The sequence below is a fragment of the Canis lupus genome, chromosome 7 (assembly GCF_048164855.1).
Source record: "Canis lupus baileyi chromosome 7, mCanLup2.hap1, whole genome shotgun sequence".
NCBI classification, from domain to species: domain Eukaryota; kingdom Metazoa; phylum Chordata; class Mammalia; order Carnivora; family Canidae; genus Canis; species Canis lupus.
This window is the reverse complement of record NC_132844.1, coordinates 28041369-28048816: the sequence shown is the minus strand read 5'-3', so window position 1 is coordinate 28048816 and position 7448 is coordinate 28041369.

The following is a 7448-nucleotide window of genomic DNA, read 5'->3' as shown; positions in this document are numbered from 1 at the left end:
TTACTACAGCAAAAATCAGAGATAGGTTATTCCTTTGACCATAAGAAATCAAAATGTAAATCAAGTGCAATAAGTCATTATAAAATTTCCTTTCAGAGTGTTTATTTTTATTTTATAACCAAAACACTTTCCATTACTAATCAAGGGCCTCCCAGTTTCTTATGAGCCAAGATAACCTGTCTGCAAAAAATCTGACTATGAATTCATCAAAAAGAAGATTCTTAGGCAAACTAGAGCAGTAGGTAGGAGACTGATGGGGATTATAAAAGGTTCTGTACTGAGTTCTTCTGTGACATTTCTCCAAAACTAATGAAATGCAAACTACTGTCTGTATTCATCAAATTTTTAATTTGTTCTAAAAATGAAATAATATATGTGCATATCAAATCAACGTTTTGTTCTAAATATTGTTCTTTTAGTGGAAAACTTTCTACACAAAGGGAAGGAATCTGACAGTCCCAAAAGAAAGGGGCCACCCACAATACTCTTAAACAGGGGAAAATACTTTTAAGGCTAGTATCTTTTTGGTTAAGTCATTAAAAAAAAAAACAGAAAAAAAAATTAAAAGTAATACATTTCAAAATAGAGAAAAACGTTTTAAGTTAGTTTTGCCACCCACCAATCTCAATTTAAGATATATTCAGAAACATTAAATTCTTTTCTAATTTATCCTAATATTTTATTTACAGAGAAACCCACTAACTGATGCGTTAAGTCCTATGCTATTTGGTCCAGGTTAATATAGAAAATACTCAAATGTAGCAGGACTTAGAAAAAAACAATAGGTCATTTTATCTGCCAGTGTTATTAAAAAACTGCTTCTTTAGTTGTGACCAGATCACTAATATTAACCTTGGTTTTTTATTTCTGTCTGCTTTTCTGAAGGCATCATCAGTTAGCTTAGCAGGCTGCTTTTCTTTGCTCCTCTAGGAAAGCCTGTAAAGCACTTATAGAAAATTATTTATTTCATAATAAATCTAAAACCTGAAACTTTGTTTTCTTAAGTTACAGCTATAGAACATTTCATAGGCTACTACATGGGGGAAAGACTATCCAGGTAAGGCAATTACATGTTTTCCAATCTTGAATAGCATCAAGAATAGCATCAAGACTGAACATCATCTTAGAAAAGCATATTTTTACACAGAAAGCAATTTATAGAATATTATTCAATCCCGAATGATACTTTTCAAATATCCAAGTTGCCTCTTACTCATGGTTATGTTGCAAACAGAAAAACAAACTCCGAGTTATTATGCTTGTTTACATCTTAGTTTTAGTATATGCAACACACGTATTACTGCATTCACATGCATAGTTGTAGATCTTCAATAAAATATTAAAATGAAAATCATATGCAGATGATAATCTATTTGTGCCTTCTAATTTATAAACTGTTTAAGTATTGCTTCGAGGTGCAGTATACTTCCTCATAAATCCAGGGACGGTTACCCTTTGAGGAGAGGATCAGAAGATGACAAGCTGTGGACCAGTTTGAAGCTCAGGATACAGATGAGTGGGGATTTTAATTGTGGATGGGACAGACCTGGTTCTGTTGTGGGTCTGCAGAATGTCTTGAAGTGTTTTTCAGTGTTTTGGGTTTGGCAAACCCAAAGTGTGTTTTGCTAAGCACTTTTCTCTTCATTGTAAGCCCATGTGTATTATAAAGGAAATTTAATCCGTATGTTTTTGATTCCTTTACACTTAACTCATCAAAATGTTGTTTTGTAAGAGCTATTTGATGTCCAAGAAGGCTTTGAGTCTTTTTATAACTTTTAAAAGACTTTTTCCCTCCTTAGAAACAGGAAGTTGTGTTTTTCTAAGGGTAAACCAACTAAAAAAACCTAAAGGCTAGAGTTAGAAGGCTCCAAACATAGGCTGTTAAAATTAATAATAATACAGAAGGTACTATGCCATACTTATTATGTGCTTGATTTTTTCTAAGCATTTTTGGTGTTTTAACTTATTTAATTCTTGCAACTACCATGTAAGGCAGGTGCTGCTACTCTTTCTACTTTAAAAAAGAATTTAAGTTACCTGCCGAAAGGTCACACAGCTCATAAGGGTGGAGCTGGTATTTGAATCCAGGCAGTCTGGGCTCCTATGTCTAAACTTTTAACCACTATATTATACTGCCTATTTGCACAGTGTCATCCTGTGACTTAAAACTTTGCATATTCCTTAAAATGACTCAGGTGCCAATACTGCACTAGATACCAAAAAGATCATGTTCTTGCCCCTAAGAGAGTTTACTTTGTGATGGGCACAAATAGATAAAAACCAATACAAACCAACATGACAGACCACAAAAAAAATACTACACAAAATATTACATGTTCCTTCAGTATCATACTCATTCAACACATATTTATAGAATATTTAGTAACATCAGACTTTCTTGTGGTCATTAGAGAGGCAGCAACCATGGATCTTGTATCTTCATGGATAATGGATTGCATTCCTCTCCTTAGAGGAGACCACTGGTAGAAAAGGAAAAAAAATGCATGGGCAGCTTGTGATGTTTTCAACAATAATAGAAGATTAGGTGGCAGCTAGGATGACTTATTTGCAATCTATCCAGCCTGTGTTCTTAGAACAACAAGTTTCCTGTGGAAGCTACCGTCCATTTTGGTATCTAGACCTGCTTGTTCTTCAGGTGCTGCTGGATATTTTCTTCCTCACACAGATCTCCCTTGATGATGTCAAAAAGCTAATATTTCTGTTTATGTAAAATGAGGTTTTTACTCTTAAAAGTCTTAGCTAAGTCAGGGGTGCCTGGGCAACTCAGTCTGTTAAGTGTCTGACTTCTGATTTCAGCTCAGGTCATGATCGCAGGGTGGTGAGATCCAGTCCCACCTTGGGCTCTGGTCTGGGTGTGAAGCCTGGTTGAGATTCTCTTTCTCCCTAAACAATCTTAGCTAAATTGAAGAATAAAATACCTGAAAGACTTTTAGCGAATTTCACACTTATTAACATAAATTGGTATGTTTTCTGCATCTGAATTATGAACAAAAGATTATAGCAAAAACTTGAGGAAGCTTAACAGTTAACTTATTCAGTTAATGTTTATTTGAAAGCTTTATGGGTGTTTTTTATTATAAAGATAATACAAACATGTTAAAAACAATTTGGAAATCAGAATTAGGTTAAAAAAAATGAAAATCTGCATGCCCCCCCCACCCAAGTGTAACTGATGTTTCTGTTGGTTACAGATATGTAGTTTATTTTTTTAATGGATATAATTTCTTGCTTCTAGCTATGTGCTTTGGCCAATAACTTTTTCTCATTAAAAGAAAAGGATGTTATATCTTTTGAAATAAAATTTCACAATAGAATTTGAAACTCTGTATTCGGCTTTCTTTTCAATTTGCGGAAGCTTGCATTTTCTTAAAGAGAAGATCATTTAAGACACTGTATGAGTAACTAGAACTACCAAGACATGGTTACCACAGAGAGAAGTCACCCAGGAAAGTGTAGGATGAAAGTTATGGGAGGAGACATGAGGTATGGTGAGGAAAGTCACTCAAGATGATACCCTTTCCTCAGGAAATGTGTCTTGGATTCCAAATTGAAACTCTTGAAATGAAATGGAACAGCTTAGAAAGAATGGAGGCTACCAGCTGTTTAATACCCAAAATGTGGCTAGAAATAATAAAATTTATCAAGTCTTTTACAAAGTTATGCTTTTCTTCCAAACCCTTGAAAGAAGTCTGAGGTTAACTGTATTTTAGAAAAATTCCTTTTCTCACCAGTATTGTTTGTAAGAATGAATGCCTTTGAAAGCTTTAAACTTTAAAAACCTCTAAAACTCTCATATAAATTAAGCTCTAAAATAAAATATGCCTGCACACAAGCTGAAAGTGTTAAAAATTGTCAATTACCTCAAAGAAAAGAAAAAGAGTAATAGTACTTTCATTTGTGTTAAAAAGTAATATAGCAGAACCATACTGAATAAAATATCAGCACTTTGAATAAAGACATATTTTTAGTCTTTCCATTAAATATCTCCAAGCAACCAGAATGCTCATTTCACATGATTTTCCAGGTTCTGCCACTAAGCCTGTTTTAGCTTTAAGAATTCTATTCAAATAGCAAGGGAATTTTTAAAAAATGAACTTTCTTTGAAGGAAAAAAAGGAAATCCCTGAGCCATGCATGTTTCGACATTTGAATGATCTGATTCAAATAATTACTTTTTTTTGCAGGTTTATTGAAGTTTTTCATTTGTCTTATAATAGTTTTTTCTTAAATCCGTTTGTTATCCTTTGTCGTAGTTGCCAGAGCTCTATTCCTCTTCCTCTACTTGTCCTCCAGTTGTTGGAAGCTGAGAGAAAGCAGTTCTGGGTGCATAAAATGGGAAAATAAAGTCTATTCAGAGATTAAGGAAGAATCTCAGTCTTATTTTAGCTTTATAAGCGTAAGATGTTCTCTCACTCTTGGTATATTTTTCTTCTTATAAACTAGAACAATGAATTCTTGTGATTCTCAAACATACCTTTATTCACCCTTATTCTTTCCCTGCACTTTGCCCAGGAAAGAAACATAAAAAACAACTATACATGCTTCTAGCATAGCTATCAAACAAAGGATGCACTCACAAAACAAGTTCCACCCTCTGATCTCACCTTTCTGACAATGTTGTTTCCTCACCTTACAAAAGTCCCGAGTACCACTTTTTAACAGTTTGAAAACTTCCTACTAATACTGCCTACTAAAAAAAAAAAAAAAATACATATAGATACCAGTTCTAATGGGATTTGACTAACACTATCACTATTGCCAGAATGGTCTGGAGTTGGTTCTCTGCCTTGGGTGGTAGGAGTTCAAGTGATTTAGTTGCCAAAACAATGAACTGATTCTACAGCCAACTTAAGCAGTATGGCCTTCAAATCCTGAGATCCTATGTCTCCATTAGAGTGGGTACAGACAATTGTAAGAAATCCCCTTCTTTGCCTCATCTTTGTTTTCATCCTGTGCCCCTGCCTCTTCTTTGCCCAGGAAAGGAAGGACAGAGAGAGCAGAGTAGGTGTTTCAGAATTGTGGGAGGTACATTATTCCTGTAACTTCCTTTCTTTTTAGGCCATGAGTGTCATCCACCTTACTATATTGCCAGTACACTAAATTGAAGATCTCCTGCAGACCTCATTAGATCTGAGTGGTTTCCTGGCTCCTCTAATTCCTACTCTAGAGGCAACTTAGTCCATCCTGAAATGTGGCTTACAAATACAGTTTTTGAAAAGAAAAGAAAAACTGAAAAGAGTGAAAAAGACAAGACAGAAGTGAAAAATTCAGTTTATAGGTTTCCTAATCTGAGAATGAATTGTCAAAGACATTGCACAATTAATCTGGAAGGACAGACTCAGGTTAAATTAAGCAAGACCATTTTATTTCCCCTAACTGACAGATATGAACTCCAGGTTTTATGGACTTCTTTTATAATTTATTCTTTTATTTTTTGGCTTCATTATAAATTAGTATAGCCAGAAAGGCAAATAGAGAGTTGAGGCCATGTCAATTCTCATGCTTCCAGTTTCATTCAAATTTTAATCAGAAACTGGGTAGTTTGGAGAATCTATCATTTTCCATGTAGAAAAATATGTTTTCATGTGCATGCATATGTGTGTGTATGTATTCCAGAAATATTCTACTACATAAACATGGATAGAGCATGTCTGGGGGATCTGGTACCTTTTGCTTTCAGTTGAGAAGCTCAGGTGACTAGTCCAATCAATGAACGAAATAAACGATAAGGAAATGGCCTTCTAGTTTTGTAAGGAATTACTGCCTTGGGGGGTTTAGGTTCCAAAAAGAACCTGGGAATTTACAAGAATGCCTAAAGAACTTGATAACATGCTTTTCTTATTCCCAATATGTTTCCCTACATATGTATTTCCTGTTTTTTGTCCTTTTCCTCCTTCTCCTCTTCCTTTTCCTCTTCCTTCTTTTCCAGGTTATTTATCTCTCCTTTGACAGTAATATACTGTAAATCTGCTTGCCTCAGAAAGGATGAATATCCCATAAAACATGAACAGCAAGTATATGTGTACAATGACAGAAATGAAGGACTTCAACATAAATATCAATTCAAGTTCTTTCCTTCATCAATCTAGGGAAAGAGTTTAAAAAATGAGAGGCAGTTATTTATCTAGAGGAGCAAGAGTGGGACTAGATCCATGAGAAGAGAAAGGACATACTAGTGGTGACAAGTCCAACTAAGAAATGGGGGAAGCCTTCTGAATTTGAGTTTGGGTTCACTGAATCACAAGATGGCCCTTACCTTCTTTAAGCTTTTTTTCCTTTCTGGATAGGATTACACCATCTCCTACAGTCTTCACCTCAGTAGAATCAAGGCAGGAAGTTACTGGGCATGGAAATTGAATGGAAGTGGCCAAGGCAACCGAAGTTGTAGAACGTCTATGAGAAAATCATCTCACAGTGATGGTGAAATAACTGACTGCAGGGTCTTGAGCTATTATGTCTTTTCCTACAGGTGCTCCTCTGGGCTGAGCCTGCAGTAGACCTTTGATTCCTGCCTTAGGGAAGATATAATTCGTTCGGTAGTAGAGGGAGAAGAGAATGAGAATGAAGCCAGAAGAGCAGAGAGTGTGGGCCTTGGCATCTCTCAGCACTCTTGGTAAACAAGTGTGTGGACCACAAAAGCAGCTTCCTGCCAGGGCAGAGGCTGTGGTGGGTGGAGCCCACTGATGGAAGCATCTCAGAGTGGAGGAGGGAGCTAACTGGACACAGAAGGTGATGCAGATGGCATGCAGGCAGGGGTTGTTGCACCCTGTTTCTGGAGCTGAAATGAAAGGGTGGGGATAGCTACTTGGCAGAAATGCTGCAAAGGCAAGGGGAAGGGAAAAATAGAGCAAACATTTGTTGCTTACTTATTATGTGTTAAGCTTCATACCAGGCACTCGAAAAATGTTCATCATTATAAGTTGACAAGAAAGGGAATTTTAATTCCCACTCCATAGATTTCCATATCTGAGAAATCTAGATTTCTGATAGATTTCTATATAATGGTTTTTGGATGGGGTGGGGTGGGGTAGTAGAAGGATCTCATTGCCTGAATCCTGTCTTTTTGTTACATCAATTTTCTCTGCTGACTGGGTGGTTACAAGGACCAGAACCAAGAATGAACAAAGGGGCTCCATAACAGAAGGTGCCTGGAACCATTGTGCACTTTCTCATCACAAAGATGCAGGAGAAAGTATGCAAGGCCAGAAGGTGAAGCACACTGATAATTGCTGGACAGCCATAGCTTTATCTTTGTGTCTCTGGTAGAATGAGGCCATCAATGGCTGATGAAAGGATTTTAAACTTCCATAAATATTTGCTATCTCATAATTGTTTTCCTGTCATGTTTACTACCACCAATGTTCTTCATTCTTCTGTGTAGACCCAAGGGTTCCCCTTGGTCTGTTTCCTCTTCCATTTGTGTGTGTG